This window comes from Microcebus murinus, chromosome X (genome assembly GCF_040939455.1).
Source record: "Microcebus murinus isolate Inina chromosome X, M.murinus_Inina_mat1.0, whole genome shotgun sequence".
Classification (NCBI taxonomy): domain Eukaryota; kingdom Metazoa; phylum Chordata; class Mammalia; order Primates; family Cheirogaleidae; genus Microcebus; species Microcebus murinus.
In genome coordinates, this window is record NC_134136.1 from 83,106,171 (window position 1) to 83,123,557 (window position 17,387).

The following is a 17,387-nucleotide window of genomic DNA, read 5'->3' on the forward strand; positions in this document are numbered from 1 at the left end:
AATTTTTAGGGTATTCCTAAGAGGAGGAAAACCTTAATGTCAGGATTTCATGATTGGATGTGCATGTCCTGGCTTTGACACCCTGATTTGATCAGTGTGGGGATCACACCACATTAGGCAGCTGTCACTGATTTCTGTTTTCTGAGTGGTGGCCAAGTTGCCACTACAGACCAATCTCTCATGCCCAGCAGTTGCAGGGAGCAAGTGGTCTTCTCGCAAGACCAGAAGGCAACTTCAATGTTACGTGGACACCACCAATGAGAGGGTGCATGTCACCTGCAGTAAGAAGATGAAGAAGCAGGTGGCTTATTCTTAGCCTGCACGGCTGTGATGTGGGATCGCCTACCCTTTGTTCCTTCCTAAGGATCTTCCCTTATTATTTCCTGTCCTCTAATGATCATGATGCTGAAGAGAAGGTTGCAGAGGGAGTGCTCCCCTTTCGAGAGCACCTTGTAAACAACTAAGAAACTAATGTAGTGTCGCTAAAATGCCTTCGAGTGTTTAGGAAATTTAGTTTGCTTAGCCTTAGAAAATTAAATGTGTGATGTTGGTAAATCTGCTCGATTTGTAAAGGCTCGAGAACAAAAAAAAAAAAAAAAAAAAATAAGAGAGAACAAAAGCTCTGAGTGAATTTTTGCGCTAGAGAACGGCAACCTAAATCTTTCTTAAGAAGCTACAACGAAATACAAACTAAGATTGAAATGTGCAAATGTCACGTCGGCTAGGCGAGTTTATGGCAGGTAACTCGCACTGTATGCGTGTGTTTGCTGCTTATGGGCATAGAAAGTAGCAGCAGAGCTGTGCTAAGAAAAAAATGTCTGGCTGTGCTCTTTCTTAAAATATGTATATTTTATTTATATATGTGAAATCAGAGTTGCTATAAACTCCAGTTAGGCCATTCCCCACATGACTTTCAGAAGGTCTAAACTGCTGACGGCTTTTATTTTTTTTTAAAATGTTAACTCTCATTTCTTGATGTTAGTTTCAAAGCATTACCCTTTAGTGTCTTCCCCGGAGCAGAGTCCCATCTCTCCGCACAAGGTTATCAGTTCATTTCCACCGCCCTGCACTACGGTTTTCACTAAGTAAAGCAAAGGGAAAGCATTCTTCAGGGGGAAACAATATCGCATTAGGAGGCACCAATATTTCACTTCTCTCCCTCTAAGCGACAGCAGCTATAACTCTGCACACTTAGGATGGTACTTAATTTTCACTTTCCCCGGCGCATCTACAGCTATCAGAAATATTAGGATGGGCCTGTGCAGAATGAGGGTACTTCAGGTCACTGGCAACACTAGACCTTTTCTGATGACTGTGTAAGAATGTAACTAGATTTCAGAGGATGGTAGAAAGATCCCTCCAACATTTAAGGACTTCTTTGGTAATCCATTATATATAACTATTAATATAATCTATCACAGTCAACAATTATCCTTTAACACACTAATCCTTTGCACACAGATGCACAGACTACAGAGCTAACATGAATAAACCAATTTGTAAGAGACAGACTACAAAGGAGTGAGGCTACATCTAAACACAGTCTTAATGGTTACAATTTTATTACAAAATCAACCAAACACATAATTTTTGACTGTGTGAGTGTTTTAGTCCTGTTTTCTCCTTCTGATGCTTATTTGAAAATACCTGAAACTGGGTAGTTTTTAAAGAAAAGGAACTTATTTCTTACAGTTATGGAGGCTGAGAAGTCCAAGGTCAAGCGACCACATGTGGTGAGGGCGTTTTTGCAGGTGGGGTCTCTGCAGAGTCCTGAGGTGGTGCATCACACAGCAATCAATGTGGGAGAGAGTGCTAGCTCAGGTCTCTCTCCCTCTTCTTATAAAGCCACCAGTGCCCCTCCCATTATAATGCCTTAATCAATTAACCCATTAGCCCCTTAATCCTTTAGCACATTAATCCATTATCACTGAATCGATTAATCCATTCATGAGGGCAGAGCTCTCATGACCCATCACCTCTTAAAGGCCCCACCTCTCAATCTTGCCACGTAGGGAACTGACTTTCAACATAAATTTTTAAGGGGAACTTCAAGCTACAGCAATGGGGCATTGTGTTAGATGGAGTGGTGCTTACAGTAATATAAGACTTCTCCTATATCCATGAGACTCTTTCGTCTGGAAGAGAAGTAAGAAGTAAGGCATTTAAGTTCATGGCAAAGGAGAGAATGGTTATAATGGGGGTGTCCTCTTGGATACATATGGTTAAAGAGGAGGAGCAGGTCATGGAAGGCTTCCTTGAGAACTGATTTCCAGGTCAATGTAGAGTCATGAGCACCTCAGTCCCAGGAAGGAAAAACAGCCGGCTTAAGGGAGAAAGGCACTAATGACAGAGACAAGGAGGTCTAAGACTTAACACTGCTGGTTCTGGAAGGTTCGGTGTGGTTCCACATGCTTGGGAAAGAGAGGACATAGAGGGACATCATGAATGGGGTAGAAAAGGGAACTTAGGGCCAAATCACCAAGGGCCATTCCAGTGGCCACCAGTCTATGTTCACACACATGACGATCTTCCAGACATGCACTCCATCGAATGCAGAGGCCGGGACAGGATTCCCAAGGGAGGTAGGGGACAAGGAAGGAAGAGGAGGGAGAAAGGTTGGGAATTGATAGCAACACTGGGAAGGAGGCAGAGAAGCAGCAAAAGGGAGGTAAGACGGGAAACAAAGGTGGTGTCAAACACATTAAGGAAAGCATCCCAAGAAAAGTGTCAGACATGGCACAGAGGTCACCTAAAAGGACACCTGAGATGCAGCCGCCAAGACGCAAAACCACGAGATCACAGCATGCTAAGGCTTGCAGAGGCACTGCTCCCAGAGCTCTCCACATCTTAATCCCAGAGCCTGAGCATGTGTGACCTTCCACGGCCAAGGGACTTTGCAGGCGTGATTAAGCTAAGGATCGTGAGATGAGGAGATGATCCTGGATTATCTGGGGGAGCCCAGAGGAATCACAGCGTTGTTGTAAGAGGGAGGCAGGAGGGTCAGAGTCAGAGGATGAGATGTGACCTGGGCTAAGCAAAGCAAGGCAGCAGCCTGTAGGGTTGAAAGAGGCAAGGAGGAGGACTCTCCTCTAGAGCTTCCAGAAGGAAGCAGGCCGGCCAACGCTTTGGTTTTAGCTCCATGGGACTCATTTCAGAAGTGTGACCTCCAGGACTGTGTTTATTAATGCATGTTGTTCACACCATTCAGTTTGAGGTCTTGTGCTACAGCTGAGGAAGTTAACACACCGAGGAACGAGCTGGAAATAAGGAAAACCGACTGTGACCACTCCTTCGGGAAGGCTAGCTGAGAAGTATACCGGAGGGATGGGACAGAGCTTCCAGAGACTTCCAGATGTGGCAGAGAGACACTGCATTGGCAAATACACAGGCCGTCCAAAAGAAATCAGTTGGAAAGATTCTCCATAAGCTCCCAGTGGAAAAAGCATACACTCTTAGAGCTGGAGTTCACTGTCTAAGACCTGAAAAGTCAACTCATTTTGAAATTTCTTTCCAAAGTAGTTTAACCATTTAAATACAAAAAAAAAAAAAAAAAGGCTCAGTACTTCAATTTTTTTCTGAGACAGAAGATCAAAAACCTGATGTTCGACCACACGAAACTGAAATGGCATCTCTGTTAAAAATGACCTCAAATGTTGTCTGCTCACAACGGAAGGAAATGAGATTGAATTGAACGTTTCCTTACTTCATTCAGATTCTGGCTGAATATTCCAGGAATCCCAACTGGTTCAGTACATTTTGCCCTTTTAATTTTTGTTTTAATAGTTGATGCCACATCATTCCAGAGACCTCTTCTAAGACTTAACCACAGAAATGGTAATGGTTTTTAAAAACACCCCCCAAAACTGAATGCTGGTAAAGCATGTTCAGTACTGTGGTTGAGTGCACTTTAAGTAAACTGTTTAAACTATATATAACGTGGTGTTTCCAAGTATAAAATAAGAAGTGACAATTATTCCCTTTTAGCTCATTAACTTATTTTTGAGCAAGTAAAAACATTTAGTTCAAACATTGGAAAACACAACCTAGGACAGCTTATCCAAAAAATTAATTGAGTTTTTTTTTTTTTAATTAACTAAAATGATTATAAAAGGCTAAATGTCAATACTGGCAGTAAAAGTGATCAAAAGAACACCTTTTATGAAATTTAAAATCGGTAGCTAACAAATTCTCCATGTTAAAGTTTATCTTGATCATGAACCTTCAACTTTTGAAAGGCAAGAAATTAATGAGGACACACATATCCCTGGACATAGTGTGCTCTTCCCTTCATACACCTGACGCCATTTGCTTATTATCTTGCCAGATTTTATTTGTTAACCTTCTTCCCAGAACAGCCTAATTTGAACAAGCCAATCAATTACCATTAAAAGGACAAGTGAAAGACTTAGCATTCCCCAAGGAAGGTTTAAATTTTCTAAGTAATTGAGAAGAAAATATAGCAGCTAAAATAGTAGTCCATTTAGAAGACTTAATTACAGATATGTCAATGCTAAATAATTTATAGTCTTCTGTGCATATAAACGAGACCAGAACAAACGCTGGGGTGGGGTGGGGGGATCTCTCTTAAAAGTCAACACTCAATTGCTTCCAAGTTGCTATTACCTATAAAAAAGAATTCCATAAGACACTTCCTTGATCTTTCATCTCCACCCAGATTAATAAAATTCAAGAAAGAAAATAATACCTACTCATCCCCTTGTGGAAATAAAACTCTCGGTTTGTTGAAACAGGACTAACATGGCCCCAAATAACTTAATCTTCTCATCCAGTGTTAAAGAACCACAGAAGGCTTTTCTGCAGAACATGAAAGAACTCCACTTGGGAGGTTGGTTAGCTCTGGACCAAAAACACGCAGGGGGAGCTTAGGCGAAACATGATGCCTTCCAAGAACTGGACATTACCCAAGTGCATTGCCTTCTCTTCTCTTAGGGGATGGACAGGAGGTTAAAGAACTATTAATAGTCCCAGGTTACTAAGCCACTTGGGCTGCTCAGCCAGGACTTAGGTCTCAGGGGTCCTGGTTTGCAGGGAGAGCTTCTTTCACTTCTCCTCAAACTGCTGAGTTGAGTGTATTGTCCTGCATCCAACCTATAAAGCATCTTCTCAGTGGCCTGCGCTGTGACCCTACCAGACAGCATGAAACGTTTCTATTTAAACTTGCAACTGCATACAAAGAGGGACACTGCAAGGGTTCATGGTGGGGACAGAGGGCTGCTGTTCTTGGCCGTTGCACTAACAGTATTCATGTGGGTCATGTCCACTCTGCCTCACTGAAGTCCTAACTGCTGCAGTGCCCATTACACCAAGCACTTAAACCAACAAACACTGTGGAACACAATGGAAAATCATGTTTTCTCAGCTGTCACTGTGGAAAAGGAAGCAAGGAGGACATATTAAGGGGAAATTCTTATGCAAAAAATCCTTAATCATCAGCATCTAAAATACATTGAGTTAACAGTCACTGCAGGTGCACACAGTGCCAGGTGTGACAGAGAACAACGTGGCAGACAAAGACAAAACAACTCCATTCCCCATGGCCATTAATTATCCACCTTGAGGAAGCCGCTCAGATGGAGTTATGGCTCTCTCAAATTCCCACGAAAAATGGAATCGAGGCACCCCCTGGTTTTAACTGTACCGAATGCACTTCATTAAAAAGTTTGGCGAGGCGGAATAAAAATCGTGATAATTGCTTGCACTTAATCAAGTGCTCCTTTCTTCCAGATCATGAAACAATGGACTGGGATGTGGAAAAACCAGTCCAGATGTTTTTTTCAAGATCAATCTGCGTAATAATGGACCACCCCCTAAGAAAGTGCATGGGGCAACCAGAAAAGCTTGAGGCAAACTGGTAAGTGTCAGCTGTATTTGTTTGTTTTGTTGCTGAAGGCCATCCTATCTCTCCCTGCTGCATACAAATTTTACACGTAAGATTCAAGGGTTTTCTCAGCACCCATTCATCCGTGCACCCCAGATTCCAGGTTTTAAACACCTGCTCTGTGTTCAACAGTTGCAGTGGATGCACTCATAGAATTCCTAATAGGAAACCATATACTTTATTGTTAATAATAATGTATTATATATTAATTTAATAACTTATCCATTGATACACTAACTTATAGATCCAAGATTTTCACCATGACTTGCCCTCCCGCCTCCTAAAGAATCATGCCACTCCCTAAAGTATAGATAGGGAAATTTTTTTTGTAAAGGATCGAATGACAAATATTTTGGGAATTGTAGGCCATGCAGACTCTGGGGTAACCATTGCATGCTGGCTCTGTAGTATAAAAGAGCCACAGATGAAAATGTAAAGGAAAGATATGGCTGTGTTCTGAAACAAATTTATTTACAAAACTTAGCTTCCCGCCCATCAGCCATAGTTGACTTTCCCTGAGGCAGACCATGTATGTATGTGGCACTGTCATGCACTCAAAGTGGAGTTTATTTCTGTCTTTCAGAGAGCAAAAAAAAAAAAAAAATTAGGTTATGCATAAATAACTTATATATAGTATAAGAGGATCCATTTAACTAGATATGCCTGCCCTTCTCTTCCCATTCTGAAATTTATCTTCCTGGCAGAAAAGAAGCATAAACTAGGGGCAAAAAATAGGCAATATAGTCTTGGTACAAAGGAAACATTATGAGTCTGAGAAGGAGATGAAAAAAAAAAAAAAAGGAAAAAGGAGGACTACAGACAAATATACTCGTATACATCAGAAACCACAACAGAGTGGAGGATCCTCCTTAAAAATCATTTTTAAAGTCTTGTATTTCACTTTGTCACTTAAGCATTGGAAAAATACAAAGAAACAACACATAAACCGTACTCACCAATTTTTCGTGTGTTTAAAACTGATTGTTTTCAATAAAGGCAGTGAACATATTATTATTTGCTGTAAATGCACCACCTAATTGAATGTAAAAAAAAAAAATCATGAGAATTAAACTAACTGTATCTGGCCTTTATCAGTATTTTGCCTCTTTTGCAAATGGTATGATGGTCTGTTTCCTCTACAAATTGAAAGGGTCATATCAGATCTACTGCGACCTCCTCTAGTCGGAAATACTTAAACATTTACTTTCAAATTTTCCTTTAAAATGTTAAGTATAGAAAACAATTTTACTATTCCAAGCTAATAATGAAAGAAATAAGAATGGGATGAAATGGCTTTCAGAGCTGTTTCAACGTTTCGCCGCATTAAATACAGCGTATTCGAGCCCAAACTAACACAGTCTTTTATCCCTGGAAGAACTAAGCCATTCTGCGGTGATTCAGCAGGGAAAGTTAGAAGACACCTGTCAACAATTAACAAGTAAACACACGCATGCGCAGGTACGCGCGCACACACCTGGGCGCACACACGGCCTCCTCACCACCATCTTGCCTGCACCACCGGATGTGACATCACCGAGGAGAGCCCCAGGCAGGAAGTGACATCAGGAGTGGGCGGGGTCAACGTCTCAGAGGAAGTGTTCACGGAAGGACCTTCCGTGAAATGCTGAGGCACCATAGTCCTCAGGTGTTTCTGTTCCTTCTTTCCTGTACTAAGCCTTAGTCTCTCTAAGACAAAGGCCAGTGTGCCGGCACCCACAGGAATCCTATCACTGCATGCTGTCGCTCTCATCCTCTAGCAAAAGTCATGGACCCACCTTCTAGGATTTGTGGGGGAATGGTCCCCAGTCAGCAAAGGGACCAGAGGATTGATTTTGCAGAAGAGGGAAACTCCAGATTTCTCTTTTGACAGACACGAATGGCAAAGTCAGGCTTGCTGGACAAGGCAGCTTCGTTCTCACTCTTGACCTCAGAATGAAAAGCCAGTTGGCATAAAACCGTCTTTGACTTGAAGCAAAACAAACCAAAAAACCCAACAGAGATAAGCTTTATTTTAGTAAAAATGTATAAAATGAAATGGGAGGAAATTTTTCCATAATGAACATAATAATAATATGTTTATTAATCATCATCATCATCATTATCTTCACTAATAATAATCACATGTATGTTAATAATAATCGCCATTATAATCATGTTTATTAATAATCATAACAATTATGTTTATTAATGATAATAAAATATTCTAAAATTATATTATTTGAAATTTTTAAATATTAAATTATTCAAATGCTAAATTATTATAAAATAATAAAAAATAAAATGTTGACTTTCATTTGATCAATAACTTATACATTCTAAAATATCCTTCCCATTTCTTTATTTAGCTAATATTTATGAGTTAAGTACTATGGGACAGGCATTCCTGACTGACAGGGAAAGAAAAGCTAACAAGAACCAAGCACCCATCTTATAGTATTTCCATGTATCCACCATAGTTGACATAAAAAAATTACATCTTGAATTTTTATAATTTTACAATTCTCAACATTCTCATCAAATAGTAATCTTAAAGGATAATTTTTAAACCAAACTTTATTTTCCCCATGTCTGCATAACATGAACATATGTTCATCTTGTCTTTTAATTTCTGAGAAATGAAATACTCTGATTAATTTCTATATACTCTTAACGCTAGATAAAGGGAAAAGATTTTTTAGTAATTACTCTTCTATTTATGAGCTTTCATCTTTCTCTCAAAAAGGAAGCAGCATATCATACTAATTGAGCATGTATTTCAATCACAGTTTACCCCTTTGTGTTTGAAATGTCCTTCAAGATTCTTAGCTGTCATCGTAGTGACATTCAAACACTGTCAAATTTTACAGTTGCTGGATTCCCTGACATCTGAAGGTGATACTCCAGTTGCTGCATTACATTGATTTATGTATCTACTCTGTATCCCTCTAAATCACAAAAATGTTTGATAAAAGATTCATTTGGGGAATATGTGTTCAGAACTAAGCATCCTATGAACAAGCTCAATGTTCAAGTTTCCTGGCATCTAGGATTACACTGAGCGGCTGAATATTCAACAAACTCACAAAATTCAGCTCCATGTAACACTGACCTTTCTATTTCCTAATTCAACCCTTGATCCCTTGACTTAGAAATAAAAATTATGACTTCAGGAAGTCCGTGAAAGGAATTTTTCTCAATCAACAGCTGTGAATTGTACTAAGTCACCCTTGCAATACAGTAAATCCTAACGTAAGATCACTAAGACCACTTAGACTACCATGAAAATCCATTGCAAAGAATTTCCCTTAATAGAGGTTACAAAACCTGAAAGCATTCAGCCAACTCCATATAGAAAAATTGATTGAAATGGCATAAATTGAGATTTTCAAGTATTAAATAGGCTTCATGAATTATTGTACTTTGTAGGCAGCTGCTGTTCTTAATTTACAATCACAGATTCTTCATAGGGAAAAGGAGTGAATTCATACTCCCCTAAGCTTTCTTTGCACATATAAGAAACATAGCAATGGAAAACAGCTACACAGCACCACACCTGGGTTACATGCACGGATGCCTTCATTGGCAGGCCAGTGTGTTTCTCCAACAAACCCTCTAAACCAGCACCTCTCTTCAAGGACAATGGCTCCTACTGAAGAATTGCAGTGCTTTCAATTCTTATGGAGGGCCTTCAGAATGCTGGCAAAGGAAATATCCTTTGTCATTAGCTTTGCATCCAGCCAAGCCATCCTTGGTATACAATATACAAACTTGCAACATAGGATCACTATTCATCAAAGGCCACCCCAAATTGCAGGCACAACCCATTCCAAAGCATCTCCCCTTAAGAGAAGATGCAGTTACCAATTTAGTGAAACCAGTTAAAGGGACTGTTTCAGGGACAAGCTGATAATGCTCAGTGGTTTGAAATGTAGATTGAACCTAAAGGTATATGGTAAAACAATAATAATAATTTTTAAAAATCCTTCCAGAGTTAGAAGTTCTCATTTCCTTCTCCTGATTGTGCACTTTATATAATGTTTTCTTTGGGTTTCATAATGTGAGCTGTCATATTATGAGCTGTGACTTGTCTACTGCTCTGAGCCTGATGCCAGACCTATTACTACTGCTTCTCGTTGGAACTAGGACAGCCTGATTATATTAAACCGAATGTTCCTTGCACTGCAGCTACCGAAATGATTACGAGCAAAGCTGCATCGGGTTGCTGTTCCAAAGGCTGGAGGTGTGAGACAGAAGAGGAATACTTCTGAGACTTCATGCCTTGGTTATTTATTAAGGCTCCTCCAGGTTGAAAAAAGAAAAAGAATATAAAAAAAAAGATCAAGTAATTCAGGAAACAAAGGGATTTACAGAAGGTGCTGTTATGAATTATTTAGCTGTGTATGCTACTGAAAAAAGCTATGTACTGTGAGTACCTTTGATAAAATAAATAAATCTATATGAGATAAAAATAGCAACCACCTGATCAGCCATTTTCTCAAGCAAGATCCTCTTGCAAATTAGCAAGTTAATGACAAAATAGGAGAGCATTAGCCTTTCTTTATAAATTGCAAATTGTGTTTGCAAAAAAATAAGCAAAAATCAAACAAACAAAAAACTAGTGTTTGTTTATGGCAGGATAGAGAGAGAGATGTTTCAAAATCAACTTTATTGGAAACAAGATTTCAATAAAAGACATGACCTTCACAGTCTTCTTGAATGCAGAAAAACTACAAGAGTTTTGTTCTATAAGGAGAAAATCACAGATCTGAAAATTATCCAGCAAACGTTAAAAGATACTTAAAAGTCATTTACAGTCTAAATTTTGAGAAACGTTTGGAAGATAAGACGTTCAGATGGGTAAGAAACTTGGTCAGTATCCAACATGTAAGCAACTGAACCATAAATACTGCCTGAGCCAGGCTGGAACTGATGGCTCAGACATGAACAGACATAATTCTTTACTTGAAATGTATCAAAACATAAAATGACCCTTTCTCAAATTGGAGTTTATGAGGAAGGTCCAGATTTTCAATTGTGAAATATCTCCAATAACTTGTACTCAGAATTGTGTAATATAAAAGTAATCTACCCATATTCCCTCCCCTGGGATCTGCTCTATTTCTAGTTTTCAGATACAGAGAAGGACCTCATGGTCTGAGTGGGCCCTCAGCCAGCACTACTAGCACACACCTGACATTTGGGATCCCACTCTGCATGGACTTTTTGGGTCACAGATCCTTGGAGACACTTAGTGGTGAGCAGTGGATCCATGTGATAATTTCTGAGAGGTTTATTCAAGGTGAGCCAGAGAGTAGGGCCCTCATTTGTACACTTCTACATTATGAGATACACCTTGCATTGTGGCCATGTGGAGGAGAAAACTATTATTATGAAACCCTAAATTCCCAGTGCATGTTATTATGGACATTCCAAACAAGCTAGAAATTATTGCTTTGTACTCTTCTTTATTTCAAACAGAAAGAAGAAGAAGAAGAAGAAGAAGAAGAAGAAGAAGAAGAAGAAGAAGAAGAAGAAGAAGAAGAAGAAGAAGAAGAAGAAGAAGAAGAAGAAGAAGAAGAAGAAGAGGGGGAGGGGGAGGGGGAGGAGGAGAAGGAGGAAGAGGAAGAATAGGAAGAGGAAGAGGAAGAAAAAGAAGAAGAAGAAGAAGAAGAGGAGGAGGAGGAGAAAAGAAGAGGAGGAGGAGGAGGAGTAAGAAGAGGAAGAAGAGGAAGAGGAAGAGGAAGAAGAAGAAGAAGAAGAATTATTACAGTGGCTCATGTCTGTAATCCCAGGACTTTAGGAGGCGAAGGTGGGAGGACTGCTTGAGCCCCAGGAGTTTGACACTAGCCTGGAAAACACAGCAAGATCCCGTCTCCACAAACTTTTTTTAAAAAAATTAGCCGGGCATGGTGACAGCCTGTGCTGTATTCACAGCGACTCAGAAGACTGAGGCAGGAGGATCGCTTGAGCAAAGGAGTTTGAGGCTTTAGTGAGCAATGATGATGCCACAGCCTAGTTGACAGAGCCAGACCCTAACTCAAAAAAAAAAAAAAAAAAAGAAAGAGAGAGAGAGATAGAAAGAGAGACAGAAAGAAAGAAAGAAAGAAAGAAAGAAAGAAAGAAAGAAAGAAAGAAAGAAAGAAAGAAAGAAAAAAAGAAAGAAAGAAAACTATTTTCATCACCAATGTAATCTGAAAAGCACTGCTAGATTTGGTTTCAATACTGATGCTGAAAATGCATCAAATAAATAATTCAGCAGAGGTCAATGATTAGCAATAATTAGTTACTTGTGAACTCTCCATCGGCCCACCCAATCAGGATGGGCAGAACTCTAGCAAATAGAAAAAGGAAACATTGCATGCAGGTACAGGGAATGTAGTAAATCAAAGGCCGGAGATAGAAAGGCCTCAGACTAGAGTTTGCCAGGGCACAGTGTGGACTAGAACAAAACCCCCACCGCTCTGAAGTGCCTGACCCAGAGGAGAAATACGTGCTTACTTCTTAAAAGCCGAAGAACCTGTAAGACTGGCCGATATGGCATGTTTCAGTATCGCAAAGTTTCCCAAGCGCTTCCTGTTGAAATATTCTAGCCCTGGATGGGCACTCTGAGCAGTAGTGAATAGTCACCGGGCACATTCCCATGATCCGACTCCTCATCCCCACCGGAGACCCCAGCCCTTACCTGGAAAAGCTAACCCCACCACGCATGGCACTGAGTGCTTTATGGGCATTGTTTTCATTTAATTCTTCTATAACACAACAGGTTGGGTATTTTATGGCCCCCTCTGACATCCAAGAAAGATCAAGACATTAAAGAGCAATCAATAAAGCATCTATCTAAGAGCACACTCCAGGGTGTGTGTTCCTATCCTGTGGCACAAAGCTCTTTCTTGGATACCCCCAACTGACCCTGGGGAACAGTTTCCCCCTTAGAAAAATGAGGCAGCAAGAACGGACGTACAGCCCCACCCACACCCTGCACCCCCAGCCCTGTCTCACCTGCGCAGCCCTCCAGGCAAATTCCAACCCCACTATGTAGTCACTTCCCAATCTTGAATCTAAGCACAGATCCAATAGGACAACTAAGGCCCAAGGAGGGATACGGTTTGCAGGGTTACAACGTGTAAACAGCGAACCTCACACGCAGTGCCCTGCCCGCAGCTCCTGGCTCAGAGCTCAGAACAGCCGTGAAGCCTGCAGCCTGGCTGGACTCCGCCTCTCCAGCCACTGCCACGCCAGCCGGAGGCAACAGCCATTCTCGGTACTTACCATCAGATCATCCTTCTGCGACGGTGCCTTTAAAAATGCCTCCATGGAAATCTACTTGATTTTTCTTTCCATCTCAGCACATGGTTCCCTATTAAAAAAAGAAACATATTGCTCTCCATCGGTCAAACAGAAAGAGGTGATGCTACTGTTTCAAAACTGAGGTTACCTTCCTTAGTCGGGTTAGTTACTAATACAAGATCTAGCTGGTCGTGGTGTAAAGTAAACTCTTTTACTTACTTTTTATTACTTTAAATTTACTTTAAATTCTCTTATTTACTTTTTCTTGTAAACTCTTCACTCACTCCCTAATGCGTCCAGCATCTCCTCAAGAGGGGGCACCTGCACACAGGTGTAGCTTCCTGTGGCAACTACGTGCAAAGCACATTAGCACTCAGACCAGGTGTATTGGCTTCCACCCACCACGGTCCATGGGCTCAGGTAGGGTAGAAAACATCATTTCACTCTGATATCCCTCACTGACTGCACTGTAGGTGTCTACACCTGAAAAGGCTTTTATCAGAGACACAAATTATCATGGAGAAAAAAGATAAATACCAAGGACAGCCCCACAATGCATGAGTGATGCCTATAGTAGATGCTCATTTAGTGTTAGTTATTGTAATTGTATTATTGCTATTATAGCCTTGAAACTGCCTAGATCTCTATCTTACTGGACAGACACCTCTGTTCACACCCACTGGCCACTGTTAAATTCACAACTACATGATGGATTCACAAGTTCATGATGGATGTGTGTTTCAAAAACGTTTTACAGAAGTTAGCGTGCGCTATGTCTGACTGACCACACATTTTGTTAAATACTTGTGATACGGTGAAGAAAAACTTTCTTCTTCTTCTTCTTTTAGGTTTAAGTTTCTGTTTCTTTCTCGGCTTGCTTGCTTTTGTTGATAGGTTTGTTTGGATGCACACGTGAGACGGTAATGCTAAATCGTGTTCTTGTGTGTTTCCCCTATTTTCAAATCTGATATTGCTAAAATCTGGGAGAACCAAATACTCCTCCCATGATACAGTGTTTAGTTTGTAGTCACCTACCTATTTACACACCATGGAAAGAACCCTGGCTGTGCATGCTAATTCTCTCTGGGAGGCTTGTGTTCAAAGCTGTCGGTGTCTGTGTTGAGAATGTTTCACCCCAAGCTGCCGGCTGTTGTCACTATGTCTAGTTCTCTCATGGGACCCTACTCACTATCCCCCATGCAGACTGCACTCCGGCTACCCAGGGCTAAACATGTTTGTTTCTTCTTCAAGGAAAGTGCTTCCTGGGTGTACTCACAACACAGCAGTCCTCCCTCTGACTGTTTTTGGTGTTGGAAAGCCCCAAACATCAAGGAGTCGGAGAATCACAGTGGATCTTTATTATACCCCTAGGTTATGCTATTTTGGTGCAGGGGAGAATGCAGACTGTCAGCACTCCTCTCTGCTCAAATAATCACCTCTCCATTTTTCTCCTTTGTGCTCAGCTACACGGCTGACTGTGGGCTATGATGTGGTAAGCATTATTTCATGTATCGAGAGCTCTGTGATAAGACACTGTCATGTGGCTATAAAATATCTTAAGGGTTAAAGAATGAATTCTCAAGATTAAAATTCTTCTTGATTTTGCTGTAAAATTTGGACCTGACAACCTATCACAGAAGACCTGGCGATGGAATAAATACAATGACAAGTGGCTGATCAACCTCATATTAATATGAAATTGCATTTTATAATCTATGTTTCACATAAATACTCTACCCTACTGTGTACATACCATCTGTAATGACTTACATTCTACTTAATAAGTAAGTTTTTCATTAATATATAAAGACATATTTTTAAAAATTACTTTATTTCCCCGAAAATAAGACAAGGTCTTATATTTATTTTTCCTCAAGAAGGAAGACACCCTAGGACTTATTTTCAGGGGATGTGTTATTTTTTTTTAAGTACGAAACAACCATCTACATTTATTCAAATATAGCTAAGTTGTCTTCTTCTGGAACATCATCATAACTCTCCAAACCCCGAATTCCATCCTGAATTTCTTGCGACTCTATTTCCTTTAGAAGCATTGGCCCCAATCTCTCATGTGGAGCAACAGAGCTCTCATGGGGCAGATGAGAAGGGCTGCTCGTCTTCTTTCCCGCTCAGCGAAATGCATGGGTTGTGCAGATGCACTGTGTAGCCACGCCCATCACTAGGTCTTATTTTGGGGGTAGGGCTTATATTGCGCACATGCTTAGACATCCTGCTAGGGCTTATTTTATGGGTAGGTCTTATTTTTGGGGAAACATGGTATATTATGCAAGATGATAGATTTTATATAGTCAACATGGATTAAAAAGGGGAAGGTACTAATTACACCAGTGTTTATGAAGAACTAATATATTAGCAAATGGTACTATTCATATATTTTGTCATTTTAACAGAATCTTAGCATACAGAGGATACATGAGTCAAAGCATACATACCTTTCGAGGAATATCAGATGTGGGAGCTAAGAATGAAACATTCCGCACTATGACAACGTTTCACATGAGCCTCTCCGTATAATTTCATCATCACAACTGAAGACTTGGGGGTTCAGAGAGATACGCAAAGCCATTCCAACTCTCCCTGGGCAGTCGGTCAGGAAGATACCTAGGACACAAGGTGCAAGGACATAAATATTTTTTATGAGGAATGACATGGATGTAACTCTGAGTTTTCACATGATACTGATGCAACTTTATTCCTCCGCATCAAAATAAATTCCAGTGAGCATTGCCTAGAAAGCCTCAGTCATGTCGCTTCACAAGAGTCTGCTGAAGATGGCCCACGACTCTGGTGTGAGAACAGGTGAGTGTTCTAGAGATGAATGTCACGGGATGTCTGTACTCCGGGTCTTGCAGAGGAGAGCACCATTAAAGCCAGTGCTTATGATTGATTGCATGAGCTCTTGTGCAGGCACTACAGGGGTAGAGAGGGTATCATGCTCAGAAGAGGGGACAGCTCAGAAAAGCCTCAGAAGATGCCATCAAAGATGCTCTTGAGGCCGGGCGCGGTGGCTCACGCCTGTAATCCTAGCTCTCTGGGAGGCCGAGGCGGGCCGGATTGCTCAAGGTCAGGAGTTCAAAACCAGCCTGAGCAAGAGCGAGACCCCGTCTCTACTATAAATAGAAAGAAACTAATTGGCCAACTGATATATATATAAAAAATTAGCCGGGCATGGTGGCGCATGCCTGTAGTCCCAGCTACTTGGGAGGCTGAGACAGAAGGATCACTCGAGCCCAGGAGTTTAAGGTTGCTGTGAGCTAGGCTGACGCCACGGCACTCACACTAGCCCGGGCAACAAAGCGAGACTCTGTCTCAAAAAAAAAAAAAAAAAAGATGCTCTTGAAAGAAGAGAGAGACAAGGACCATGTTTGCCAGTGTGGGACCCTTGGAAAGCAAGGGGTGGAAATGGCAGGCAGGAGAACCTCCAAGGACCTTGAGCGATCTCTACCGTGATAATAGCCAAGGTTGTGACAGCGCTCATGACTCATGCGTGCATATCATGAACACGCAGGCGCGAGCGCGCGCGCACACACACACACACACACACATACACACACAGAAAAATATAAAGGTATTTTAAAAAACCTAAAGTTATCTCAGAGGGATTTTAAAGTTAAAAGAAAAATCCCTGGGATCATCCAGCACCTATTTAGTCTTCTTTTCTGTTAGAGTGACCTACTGAATTTCTAAAAGAAAAAAATAATAATAATAATAATAAGAGAAACCATTTTCATTTTGGTAGATTTCTTGAGTGGCTCCAGAAATATGACATGCTTGGGTGAGAAAAGAACTCATCTCGGGTCATTCTGAATATTTACGCATGTGCATGTACATGATTGAATGAACATAGATGACCTTGATTTCACACCCTAATTTATCTCGCTCCAATTTCACCTCCCTCCCTCAAACAGAACAATCTTCCAAACTGTATCTGTTTTTGGAAAGTTGCATTTTTAATAAAAGTTCTGCTTCTGTCTTGGATTTGCTCCCATTTCTTACACAATGTTTGACCCACTTAATTGTTAGCATTATGGAAATCAAGAAAAAATAAACAATGAGGAGGAAAATTTCTACTTAGAATCTTAAAAGAGCAAGTTTGAAAATAGAGAATCGATTTTTACGCAGTTCCACTCCTCCCAAATCATCCCACAATACTGACAAACTCTCAGGAAATTAATTTATTGACCACACTGCTAGTTTTGAC

The 17,387-nt window shown here is 40.7% G+C and overlaps 1 protein-coding gene across 2 annotated transcripts in view; it reads right to left on the reverse strand.

Annotated features, from left to right (window-relative positions):
• The window catches only part of NLGN4X (neuroligin 4 X-linked), a 321,699-nt gene that overhangs the window by 274,378 nt on the left and 29,934 nt on the right, over positions 1 to 17,387 (reverse strand). For both annotated transcript variants that reach the window (XM_020285070.2, XM_020285072.2), the window contains exons 2-3: positions 15,619 to 15,787; positions 13,148 to 13,235 (exon numbers count right to left, since the gene is read on the reverse strand). The gene's annotated coding sequence lies outside the window, so the exon portion shown is untranslated. The remainder of the gene's footprint in view (positions 1 to 13,147; positions 13,236 to 15,618; positions 15,788 to 17,387) is intronic.